This window comes from Momordica charantia (assembly GCF_013281855.1).
Source record: "Momordica charantia cultivar OHB3-1 chromosome 1 unlocalized genomic scaffold, Mcharantia_2.0 BLBB01000001.1, whole genome shotgun sequence".
Taxonomy (NCBI): Eukaryota; Viridiplantae; Streptophyta; class Magnoliopsida; order Cucurbitales; family Cucurbitaceae; genus Momordica; species Momordica charantia.
In genome coordinates, this window is record NW_028275157.1 from 9,630,535 (window position 1) to 9,643,454 (window position 12,920).

Consider the following 12,920-nt stretch of genomic DNA (forward strand, 5'->3'; position numbering starts at 1 on the left):
GACCAACGGTTAGTAAAATTATGGGGAATTTTGTAAAAACTCCGTCGAGTTTTGTGCGATCTCGGTCTAGTTTTTTAAGAATAGATGTGTCCATTTTTTTCATATAAAGCAAGGGCAGTTTCGTCATTTCACGGACGTTGATGTGTCAGAAAAAGAGAAATTAGGTCATATAAGTGAAAAATCTGAATTTGGGTCATTTGAGCAAACCTAAAACATTTTTAGGTCAAATCGGTCAAATTCCCATTTTTTCAGAGGGGTGATTACAATTACATTCCTATCATTTTTTTTAATACAACAGGTAGGAATTATTATTCATGTGTTTACTAAATGGTAGGAATGCATGAATGAAAATCTTGATTCACATCCCGTCGAAGTAAACATGGCTTAAGTACTTGTGACTTTATGTTAGGTTTCAATATAATGTCTTGTAGGGTATCAATTGTTTAAAAAAGATTTAATTTAATTTCTATGATTTGACTCGTTTGTGCATAGATTCCGTCCATACAAGCAATGTGGCTTATCCCTTTGTTTAAATGAGTGTCCTGCAAAATAGAGGGGTGAACACTATGATGCCTAAGTTAGTAATGAAGTTCGATAGTGAGTAATGTATCTCATAAAGGATTTGAACCTACCAAAGTGACGAGATACTCAGTCTTTCTATAGGTGGTCGTAGGTGAGTTATTTTGGTAAGGAGGAGCGAGATTCTAACCTCCCATAAGTGTTAGCCTGATGGTGTTACTGACTGCGCTCAATAAATCCCGCGCTAATGCACGCTGATGGGGGAAACAACCTGGCGAATTCAGGCTGCATCCTTCGACAGACCTGGTGGTGCCAACTCCATGCGTTCCACATGGCAAGCAAATTTTCTTTTTCATAACATGATTAAATCTCTTATGTCCTGTTTTGGCACTTCAGATTGTGAGTAATTTTAAAATCATGACAGTTTGTATTGAATTTCGTATAATTTCAAAGTAAATTACATATTCAACCTTCGTATTTGAATTTTTAAATAATATATTTAGATTAAAAGTCTAAATAGTAAAATTTTTATTTTCTTTTCATTTTCTGTAAAACATCCCAACAAAGAAATTTAATTTAATTCATTTCAAATCATTCTCGTTCCAAACAAGATAAGAAATTTAAAATCATTTCTTAGATTTCAAATCACAGAATTTAAAACAATTGGTTAAACTTTCTTGACACTAAAGAGAGGGTGAGAACGCTCTTGATTTTGCGATAATTATACTAAAAACAGTAACCACATGTAAACAAAAAGAACGTTGGAACACTATTTTGGTCCTTTATTTTTAGTTTTTTTTTCATTCTGGTCTCTATACTTTCAAAACGTTCATTTTAGTTTTCGTATGTTCCACCTTTTATCTATTTTAGTTTTTGTATTTTCAAAACATTCGTTTTTGTCCCTAGCTATACTTTTGGCCATTTTGGTTCCTTCATTTTCTTTTTTGTCTCATTATTTTTTCTATCATATTTTTAGAATGACATTTCACTCATTCAATTTCTTGAAATATAGTTATAAATTTGTACCGAAAGGTTTCCATTGTACATAAAATTTGTATTACAATTTTACAAAAAATAACTAAAGTAGTCACTTTTTAAAAGTACAAGGATCAAAACTAATACTTTGAAAGCGTAATGGCTAAAATTAATAAAAGTTTAAAGTGTAGTGACCAAAATATACGTGTTGAAAATGTGGGAACCAAAATGAGCCCGTTTAAAAAGTATAGTAACCAAAATATATAGTATTTCAACCTAAAAAGAATTGCATAAGAAAATAATTCAACTAATATCCACGTGGCTTTTTATTTTATTTTTTAAGTATAAATTTGATAATCAAAGTTTGGTGCACGATGACAAAATTCGGTACTCACATTTGTAGAAGTATACCTCATATGACCATAGAAGATGATATTCATGGAGGTGGTAACTAATTTCTAGAATTCTTGGTAGCTTGGATGAAAGATTTTTCCATTAATAGGAGCGGAGAAAGAATTGCTCCATCCTAGCTTAGTCGTTGTGTTTGGGCTGCAAGGACTCTCAGCCACATGGATAGTTAAATGTGCTCATTAGTACCTGAACTTGAGATGTAGATCATCCAAGACACATCAGCATGACGGTCTTAGATTAAAATATATATGTATATATAAAAAAAAATTTGAGATTTAAATTTTTTTCTCTAGTAATTTGTCTTCCTCTCTAAACGGGAAGATTATATATATTATAAGATTTTGGACATATAATTTTGCTCTTCTCGTATAAAAATTTCTAACTCTACCCTATCTATAAATCATGGAGATTAACAGTGTGTTTGAGAATGATCTTGACATATCAAAATTACTTTTGTCGTTGCCAAAATCACTTCAATTTCCATGGATCATGTTTGGCAAATTAAAAATTGATTTTAGGAAGGCATAAAATCACTTTAAATTGATTTTTAAAGTATCACTTCGATAGTGATTTTGAAAAATCAATTATACGTACATCTTTTTTTTCAAAATCACTAATTATACTATCACTCCCAAACACGCTCTAAGCACATGTCTACTTGGACCTAGCTAAGGAGTTATGTCGTGATAGAGAAGCAATGTTATGATGAGTTGTATTGATGGATTGACTAGTTTTACATGAAAATTATGCATTTTTATTGAGTTTTAAGGTATTTTTTTAACATATTTATTGAGTTTTAAGGTATTTTTTTAACATAATTTTACGGACCTAGTTTTATAAGAAAAAGAACCATAATTTCCAAATTGTTTTACGTAGAAAATTGTTTTGATTGGGAAAACTGGTAGATGAGATTGGTTTTTTATTGGTAATATTTGGGTAGCTGGTAGGAAGTCGACCATTTTTCAAAAATTGAATGTATTATTTTTGGACTCTGATTGTTGGGGGTAAAAATATGACCTACCACGTGGCGAGATTATCTACGTCTGACCTCATCAACTCATCTATGACTGAGCTCTTAAGTCCATCTAGGAAGAGCTCCTAAGCTCATCTATGGAAGATATCTTAAGCCAATTTAGGAAGAGCTGTTAAGCTTATCTACGAAAGAGCTCCTATGCTCATCTACGGAAAATATCCTAAGTCCATCTAGGAAGAGCTCTTCAGCTCATCTACGGAAGAGCTCCTAAGCTCATCTACAGAAGATATCTTAAGTCCATCTAGCTAGAGCTCTTAAGCTCATCTATAGAGGAGCTCTTAAGCTCATATAGGAAGAGATCTTAAACTCATCTACGACTGAGCTCCTAAGAGACAAGCTTTGACGTCATGCAGTTCCATCAATAGTTCGATATTGGAGGGTAAACTGTCGCAGGCCGAGCTGTTCTCCAAGGATCATAGGCCGACCTCAAATGTCGGGCCTGGTTACTTAGACGCAGATGAGAACCTTCCAAGTATCATGCTTCAAGGCAAGGATAAATCTAAATACCAACATGAACCGACAGTCCATAGCAATTCACATGATCCTAGCACAGTGAAATACCCCTAATGGAATGGGTAACTACTTCTCAAACCCCTATAAATACACCTTCACTCCACCCACTAAGGTATGTAACTTCTGTCTGAAGCTGACCTACCTAGCTCGAACTCATACTAACTTGAGCATCAGAGTGCTCTACCTGTTTTTGCAGGTCTCCCCTCTCTAGCTCGCTACACTTCAGTTCGCTATAGAGACCTTCCTTACCCAGCTTGCTCTGCAACAGCTCGCTAGGGCCCAGCATAGGTCGTTCCACGACACTTGGGTAGATTTTTATATCAACAGTTGGCGCCGTCTGTGGGAACGACATTTTAAGTCATTTCTACCAAAGCATGCTATGACTCACGCAGTTTCTCAAAGCTCTAATATTCCCGATAATCAGGTGGACCTTCAAAGCTCTTGATGGTCTTCCACTGCCACAAAATCATCTTGTTCAAGATCTTCCTCGGACGATGACCTTCCTATCAAGGAAGACTTTCTCCTCACGACGACTCTCCCAAGGGAGACCTACTCCACGAGGAAGACCTCATAGTTGAGGATGACCTTCCCCTCGACAACGACTCTCCAAAGGGAGATCTAGTTCAAAAAGAAGACCTAATAGTCGAGGATGATCTTCCCCTTGACGACAACTCTTCCAAGGGAGACCTACTCCAAAAGGAAGATCTCATAGTTGAGGATGACCTTCCCTCAACGACAACTCTCCAAAGGGAGATCTACTTCAAGAGGAAAACCTCATAATCGAGGATGACCTTTTCCTCGACGACGACAAGTCTCTCAAGGGTACCTACTCCAAGAGTAATACCTCATGATCAATGATGACCTTCCCCTCAACGACGACTTTCTCTCAAAGAAGATCAACTCCGAGAGGAAGATCTCATAATTGAGGATGACCTTCCCCTCGACGATGACTCTCTCAAGGATGACATTCCTCTCAACAACAAATCTCTCAAGGGAGACCTACTACAAGAAGAAGATCTCATAATCAAGGATGAACTCTCATCATTGGATCATATTCGAGCTAGCACGACAGCCGACCTAAGAGTTGCCGACGTATACTCAATGGAGGCACCAAAATATAAAGTACGCGTATCATCAAACTCCTAAGTGCCCAGCTTAGGCTGAGTTGCTCCAAGCTCAACTTCAAATTCGCAAGCACCAAGCCTAGGTCGAGCTGCTCCAAACTCCAACTTAAAAACCTTAAGCGTTCGACTTAGGTCGAGCTCTTCTAAGCTCCAACTTCAAACTCCTAAGCACCTAGCTTAGGCCAAGCTCATCTAAGTTTCGAGCTCAAACTCTTAAACACAACTTGAGCCGAGCTTCTCCAAGCCTAAGCTCAAATCTTTAAGCACCCAACTTAAGCCGAGTTTCTCCAAGCATCAAACATAATCAACATGGTAAGCTCAAGTCAAGCTTCTTAAAGCACTAACCTTGAACAACACATAATCAATCATTCTTAAAACATCAAGCTTAGCCGAGTTTCTCAAAGCTTTTAACTCAAGCAACGTGTCATCAAGATGAATTTCCCCTAAGGCCAGATAGTGAATACACCCAAAGGCGATAGCTTGTAGAGAGATAGAGCTCATCTTCACCTAAAGGGGGAGCTTCCATATAAGCTCATCACCATTAAAAGGAAGAGTTGCAGTTATATAGCTCACCCCCAATCAACAGGAGAGCTTCCATCAGATAACTCATCTCTACCTAAAGGAAGAGCTTTCATCCAATAGCTCATCCCCGCCTAAAGGAAGAACTTTAATGTCAGTTCATCATTGCAAGAAAAATTTCTTGCTAAGCTCATCATAAGAGCTTCTTGTTAGGTTTTATGCCCTAAACTCGTGGATTGTAAACATAAAACAAATATTAATCCAATAAAGTTGTTATTGATGTTTCTCTTACAATTGCATTAACCCAAATCCAATAAACTAACATCTGAGGTTAGGTCATGTAACTGGAATAGAATATAACAGATACACAGTATATATTTAATATGAAGTGTATATATTTGATATACAGTGTATATATATACAGTATATATTCAATGTACAGATGGATAATGTTTCAGTAGTAACCTAAAGGATCTATAGTATATGGATAAGGTTGGGTACCTTATCTTGGTAACACTATGGATACGTCCCACTTTTTAATAGTTACAAATGACTTGATCCAGGTCGTTCGTGTGGTGACATGCGAGTGAGGGTATCCTATACAATGAGTTTGTATAAGACCGGACCGCGAAATAATTAATCTTTAGCTGTAACACTGATAGCTAAGATCTGCAGTAGTGACATATTGGAAGTTGAAGAGCCGTTTTGTATTATACTTTAGCCTCCTCCAATCATTACTTAGGCCGACATAGGAAATTAAGGATGTTGTTGGGTAGTGTTTTCGTCAGTCCCAAAGTATGAGGTTTTAATACCTTAGCTATTAACAACCTCTCTTTTTGGGTCACATGGAGTTCATGTTTCAGTCAGCTTGCCGAGTCATGGGCTCAATTCTTGTCATGTTGCCTCTTCAATCACTTTTACTCCAATTTTTCTCTCTAATTTATCTAATTATTTTATGTTTCCTCCCAATACTTTATTCCTACAAAATATATCTTATGTGCGTAAATCTATCATGGATAAACGAAAATTAATGTATATTTCCTATATAAATCTCTTAAAATATAGCTCATAAAGCGTGCTATCAACAACCTCTCTTTTTTCACCACATGGTGAACGTTTAAGGCGGCCCAACACATTTTGTGCAAGCTTGAAACTCTACGACCAAATGCACATATATGCTTCAAATCACATCTACAAGTATCTTAATGTTCCACTTTGTTCTTTCAAGGAGAAAAAATAAAGGGACTTGTTTCTGTTGAATTTTGAAATGTGCGAGATTTGAGCGAGCTGACTGGTGAGATGAGCTAGACGGCTGAACAGGAAGACCTGCACAAGGAACAAATACTCTCACGCTCAAGTCAACCCAAAATCTGAATTTTTAGGTCAATTACAGACGAAATTGCAAACTTGACTGAGAGAAGTGGTGATGTATTTATAAGGGCTATGTGAGAATCTTTCTATTACGACAACTGTTAATATGTTACTAAGATTGTTGAATTGTTTGAGGCTCCAAGTTAAAGGCAGCGAGCTGCGCAGGTTGGTACCATTAGACTGATGGTAGACCTCAATTCTTGGTCCATATGGAATCCTTTGATTCTTCCTCCTAACAGGACTCTTAGCCTTTAGCCTTTTGCTTGTTGAAATCAAGCTATCTGGTGTCGACTTAGTTTTGGAGATAGGATTTCATAATGTTGAAATAGAATCAATCTCAACCAAACTATAAGCTTGTTCAATAGAGGTATTTTCATAACTTGGATTGTCTCTGCAACTAAGATAGAGAGATTACTGAACGTAGTCCATATGACACGTTTACTCATAATGATCACTTTTTAAAAGTAGAAGGACCAAAATGGAGATTTTGAAAATATATTAAAAGAATTCATGTATTTGGTTTCTTTGCCTTAAACGAACAGGGTTCAATAGTTCATGTTGTTGATTGGTGGCAATTCATGACCTGACTGTTTCTTCTCTCTGTGATTTCTATGGATACTATCGAAGAAGGGGACTATTTTTTGCACTATTTTGAGGAATGAAAGTTCAACAATTGCCCATTTTCCCTTCGATCCTCATGAAAGAAGAAAAAAGGCAGTATAGAGATGATTGTTAGTTAACTCAAATTGCAAGTTCGAATTTTAGTTTTTGAATTTGTCTAGTCCAAGTCCTAGTTTCTAGAAGTTGTTAGTGTTATTTTTTGTTATGGTCAAGTCAAGTAGGTTGCTATTCTTATGGCTAGTGGAGTAAGTTGCCTTTTATATAGAATTAGTTGAGTCTATTTTTAGACTTGGGGTGTGTATGTATATGTAGCATTATTGAATGAAATACACACTTCCCTGCTTTTTTTATTTCTCTCTCAATAATAAGAATTATAGTGATATCATAGCCTTAAATTCTTAAGGAATCTGTGAGTGAGGATTAGTGAAATATCCTCAAGAGAAATCGAGTGATACACTTGTGAGAGTTGTGTTCAATGGAGTTAGGATCAAACAATCTTTCTTTACTGCCTCCACCAGTGTTTGATGGTGAAAACTACCAAGCATGGGCAATCAGAATACAAGTCTACATGGAGGGTTGTGATTATTGGGAAGCAATTGAGCAAGATTATGAAATTGCTCCACTTCCTGATAATCCAACAATGCATCAGATCAAGACTAATAAGGAGGGTAACCAGGAAGGCAAAGGCTCGAGCTTACCTATATGCAGTTGTGTCTCTTGTCATTTTCAACATAATTATGGCCTTGAAGTCAGAAAAGGAGACTTGGTGATGCAAATCCAACCACGGATCCATTGACTGTACCCGGGGGACCAATTACAAGAAGCAAAGCAAAGAAGATTCAAGAGGTTTTCATAATACATCTTCAAAGGCTAGCTAATGCACACAAGGAGACAAAGATTTCTGAGGCAAAAATTCTTTACAATGTTAATTTAATGAGTCAAGAAGAGAATGGAGCAAAGATGGCACGGGAAAAGTTGTCTATTTTGAGAGATGGCACGGAGGACAAAAAAAGTGTGCAGATTGGTGAACAGGTGCCTTTGCAGATTGCACCTCTTGGGAGTTTGTGATGTCAAAGCTTGTCAAATCTCATCCAAACGTAAAGCGCCTCCTACATGTGATTTCCAAGACAATTTAAAGCAATTTTACGTTTTTGGATTCACATTTAGTTGTCTAGTTTGATGTGCAATCATGTTTTAATTTGCATGTCTTATTTTCTACAATTTGCATTAAATAGGATTTGAAAGACTTTTGGTGTTCCTCATGTTGAACGACCCTTTGGCCTATTTAAAGGCTTGTAATCACCTTGTTTTGGAAGATTAAAACATATTGAAATTCAAGAACTTTTATTCCTTAACACTTTTGGTGTTGCTTCTTTCAAATCTTGCTTTAGGTTTGATGTTAAACCGATTCATTGGATTAGTCTCGATCAAGCTAATTCTGGAGTGAGTCGTCTTAGGATCTAGGAGTGACCATCGTAGATTCTAAGTCCGATCTAAGAGTGATTCATCTTCTAACCTTACTCTTGGTTGGAATCATTCGGTAAGTTAGTCGTTTTTGTGAATATTTGCAAGGATCCTAGAAGGACCTCTAGCTTTGTAAACCCGAGCAACCTTGGCGCTTATCATTTGGTATCAGAGCCAGGTTGACATCCTTTGGCCGGTTCTAGAGGTGAAATATCTTTACTTTATTTAATTTTATTTTTCTGTTATTTTCCTTTTTCGAAAGTAGTTTCTTACAAAGTGTAACAAGACATAACTTGTCTTGAAATTCTTGTATTTTGCTCTCGGATCATTAGCAAAGAAAAAAAAATTAGAAGCAAAAGAAAAAAAAAGGAAAAAAAAAACAGAAGCAAAAGAAAGAAAAAACAGTAGCAAAAAGAAACAAAAACAGTAGCAAAAAGAAAGAAAACCGTAGAAAAAAAAGCACTCGAAGATCCGAGGCACACGAAAGGTTCTTTTCATTATGTTGTGTTTTGTTTAAATTATCAAGTTGTTTATCCTAAGATTGAGTTTCTGTAGTCTTAGTTTGTGAGAGTTGATCATTGAATTAGTTATATCAAGCTTTAAGCAAGATTGCACCAAAATTTAAGCCAACCCTTACATCTTTGACCTAGTACCAAAAGCCTACCCTTGAGTGATAAACACGAGTGTCCTTGAGTGAAATCTTGGTGAGAAGAGTGGTAAGGTCCTTATTATCATTATTATTGTTTCTAACAAAATGGCACAGGATGGAGTACCACAAGTACCGCAAGATCCTAACATGGTGATTCTTCAAGCAATTCAAGGAATGATGGAAATGATGATGGAAGATAGACAAGAAAGGAGAGCGCAACAACAAATAGAAGAACGAGCCTTACAAGAAGATGATGCGTTTGACCTTGCTGAACAAGAAAGACAAGTTGGAGGAAGAAGAAATGGGAGAGGAAGAGGACGAAATAACTTTGCCAACGTCATGCAACCTAGAAGATTGGAAAGATTAAAACATATTGAAATTCAAGAACTTTTGTTCCTTAACACTTTTGGTGTTGCTTCTTTCAAATCTTGCTTTAGGTTTGATGTTAAACCGATTCATTGGATTAGTCTCGATCAAGCTAATTCTGGAGTGAGTCGTCTTAGGATCTAGGAGTGACCATCGTAGATTCTAAGTCCGATCTAAGAGTGATTCATCTTCTAACCTTACTCTTGGTTGGAATCATTCGGTAAGTTAGTCGTTTTTGTGAATGTTTGCAAGGATCCTAGAAGGACCTCTAGCTTTGTAAACCCGAGCAACCTTGGCGCTTATCATTTGGTATCAGAGCTCGGAGTTAAACTCAAAATTCCACCCTTTAGTGGAACGGCGGACCCCGATGCTTACTTGCAATGGGAAAGGAAGATAGAACATGTGTTTGATTGCTATACATATAGTGAGAATACGAAGATGAGACTCGCCATTGCTGAATTCACCAATCATGTCGGTGAATGGTATCAAAATCTCAAATTAGAAAGAAGAAGGAAGGAGGAGGATCCATTAGACACTTGGGAAGAACTCAAAGAAGCCATGAGAAGGAGGTACGTTCCAAAACACTATGAAAGAGATTTGAAAACTAAACTGCAAGCTTTGAGGCAGGGAACGAAAAGTGTTGCTGAGTATTATCAAGAGATGGAGACCTTAATGCTAAAAACCCAAATCCGAGAAGAAGAGGAAGACACCATGTCTAGATTCCTTGGAGGTTTGAATCGAGAAATTGCTCATGCTGTTGATAGAAATCCACCGCCTTACCTAGAAGATATGTACCATTATGCTGTCAAAATTGAAGATCAATTGAAGGAAGAAAAGGAGTATTCAAAAAGGTACACATCTAAAGCTAATACATATTCTAATTCTAATGCTTGGAACAAGGCTGGTTTTGTGAATAGGAATGAATCATTGCAACCAAAAGGAAAGTTCGTAGCTGCCAAAAGAATGGAGGGAGAAAGTTCCAATACTAAAAAGAATGAAGCTCCAAAGGAGGTAAGGGAAAAGACTAGTTCTATTCAATGTTGGAAGTGCAAAGGGTTTGGACACATGAGTAAAGATTGTGTCAATAAAAGAGTTATGGTGATAAGAAATGGTGTAGTTGACTCGGATGATGATTGTGAGGAACATGATGAAGAATTTGAAGAACGTGATGAAGAGTATATTGAAGAAGGTAACTTCATATCCTTGATAACAAGAAGGATACTTAGTGTACAAATCAAGGAAGAGAAAGTTGATGATCAAAGGGAAAACTTGTTTCACACAAGATGCTTAATTGAAGGAAATCCGTGTAGCTTGGTGATTGATAGTGGAAGTTGCACAAATGTGGTAAGTAGTTTTCTTGTTAAGAGACTTCAACTTGCTACACGTCCACATCCAAACCATACAAACTTCAATGGTTGACAAACAAAGGAGAACTAAAGGTAAACTCCCAAGCTCTTATTCCTTTTACATTGGGAAGATACAAAGATGAAGTCCTTTGTGATGTTGTCCCTATGAATGCGGGGGATATACTATTGGGCCGACCATGGCAATATGATAGAGAGGTCACATATGATGGGCTGTTGAACAAGTATAGTTTTACTTTGAAAGGAAAGAAATTTACTTTACTTCCGTTGTCTCCATTTGAAGTACATTGTGACCACTTGAAATTAGAGTAGAAAAGAAAAGAATTTGAAGAAAAAGAGAGGAGAGAAGAGAGCAAAAGTGAGACTAGTGAAAAAAAAGAGAAGAGTGAAAGGCAAAATGAGAGTAAAAATCAAGAAGAAAAAAAAGATGAGTTGAAAAGAAAGAATGTGAGTTTGATTGTAAGAAAGAGTGCATTGAGAAATGTGTTGTTAACCCAAGAGCCACATTTTGTGCTTATGTGCAAAGGTATGTGTTTAGCAATTGAAACAAAATCTCATGATGTTTTGCCAAGTGCATTTAAGTCTCTTTTGCAGGAATTTAATGACATGTTTCCCCATGAAGATGCACATACGGGTTTACCTCCTCTTAGAGGGATTGAACATCAAATTGACTTTATACCAGGTGCAACTCTCCCAAACATGGCTGCCTATAGGACCAATCCCACCGAAACCAAGGAGATTCAAAGGCAAGTGGAAGAACTCATGGAGAAAGGTTATGTTAGAGAAAGTATGAGTCCTTGCTCGGTTCCGGTAATTTTGGTACCCAAGAAAGATGGCACATGGAGGATGTGTGTTGATTGTCGAGCCATCAACAAAATCATGGTAAAGTATCGACATCCTATTCCTAGATTAGATGACAGTTAGATGAATTACATGGTGCTAATCTGTTTTCAAAAATAGATCTTAAAAGTGGTTACCATCAAATTCGAATGCATGTGGGAGATGAGTGGAAAACAGCTTTCAAAACAAAGTTTGGGTTGTATGAATGGATTGTTATGCCATTTGGCCTTACTAATGCACCAAGTACTTTTATGAGGCTAATGAATCATGTTTTGAGAGAATACATTGGAAAATTTGTTGTTGTATACTTTGATGATATTCTTGTTTACTCAAAAAGCTTGAATGATCATATTTTGCATGTCAAGACAATTTTACTAAAACTTAGAGAAGAAAAGCTTTATGCCAACTTCAAAAAGTGTAGTTTTTGTCAAGACCAAGTCAACTTCTTAGGGTTCATTGTTGGAAAGGATGGGGTGAAAGTTGATGAGGAAAAGGTAAAGGCTATTCGAGAGTGGCCAACACCCACCAATGCAACCGAGGTAAGGTCTTTTCATGGGTTGGCTAGTTTTTATAGGAGGTTTATTAAAGATTTCAGTAGCATAGCCTCACCATTAAATGAACTTGTTAAGAAGCATGCTAAATTTGAGTGGAAAGAAAAGCAAGAAAATGCATTCAATGAATTGAAAGATAAATTGAGCAATGCACCTTGTCTTATTTTGCCTGACTTTGACAAATCTTTTGAGATTGAATGTGATGCAAGTGGGATAGGTATAGGAGCTGTTTTGATGCAAGAAAAAAGGCCGATCATGTTCTTTAGTGAGAAGCTAAATGGAGCACAGCTTAACTACCCAACTTATGACAAGGAACTCCATGCACTTGTGAGGGCTTTACAAGTTTGGCAACACTACTTATGGCCAAAAGAGTTTGTTATCCATACCGATCATGAAAGTTTGAAGCACCTCAAAAGCCAAACAAAGTTAAATCGGAGGCATGCTAAATGGGTGGAGTTCATCGAGACATTTTCTTATGTCATTCATTACAAAAAAGGTAAGGACAATGTAGTGGCCGATGCATTATCAAGGAGGTATGCTCTATTTTCTTCACTTAGTGCAAAAATTCTTGGTTTTAAGCATATGATTGAGTTGTACAAA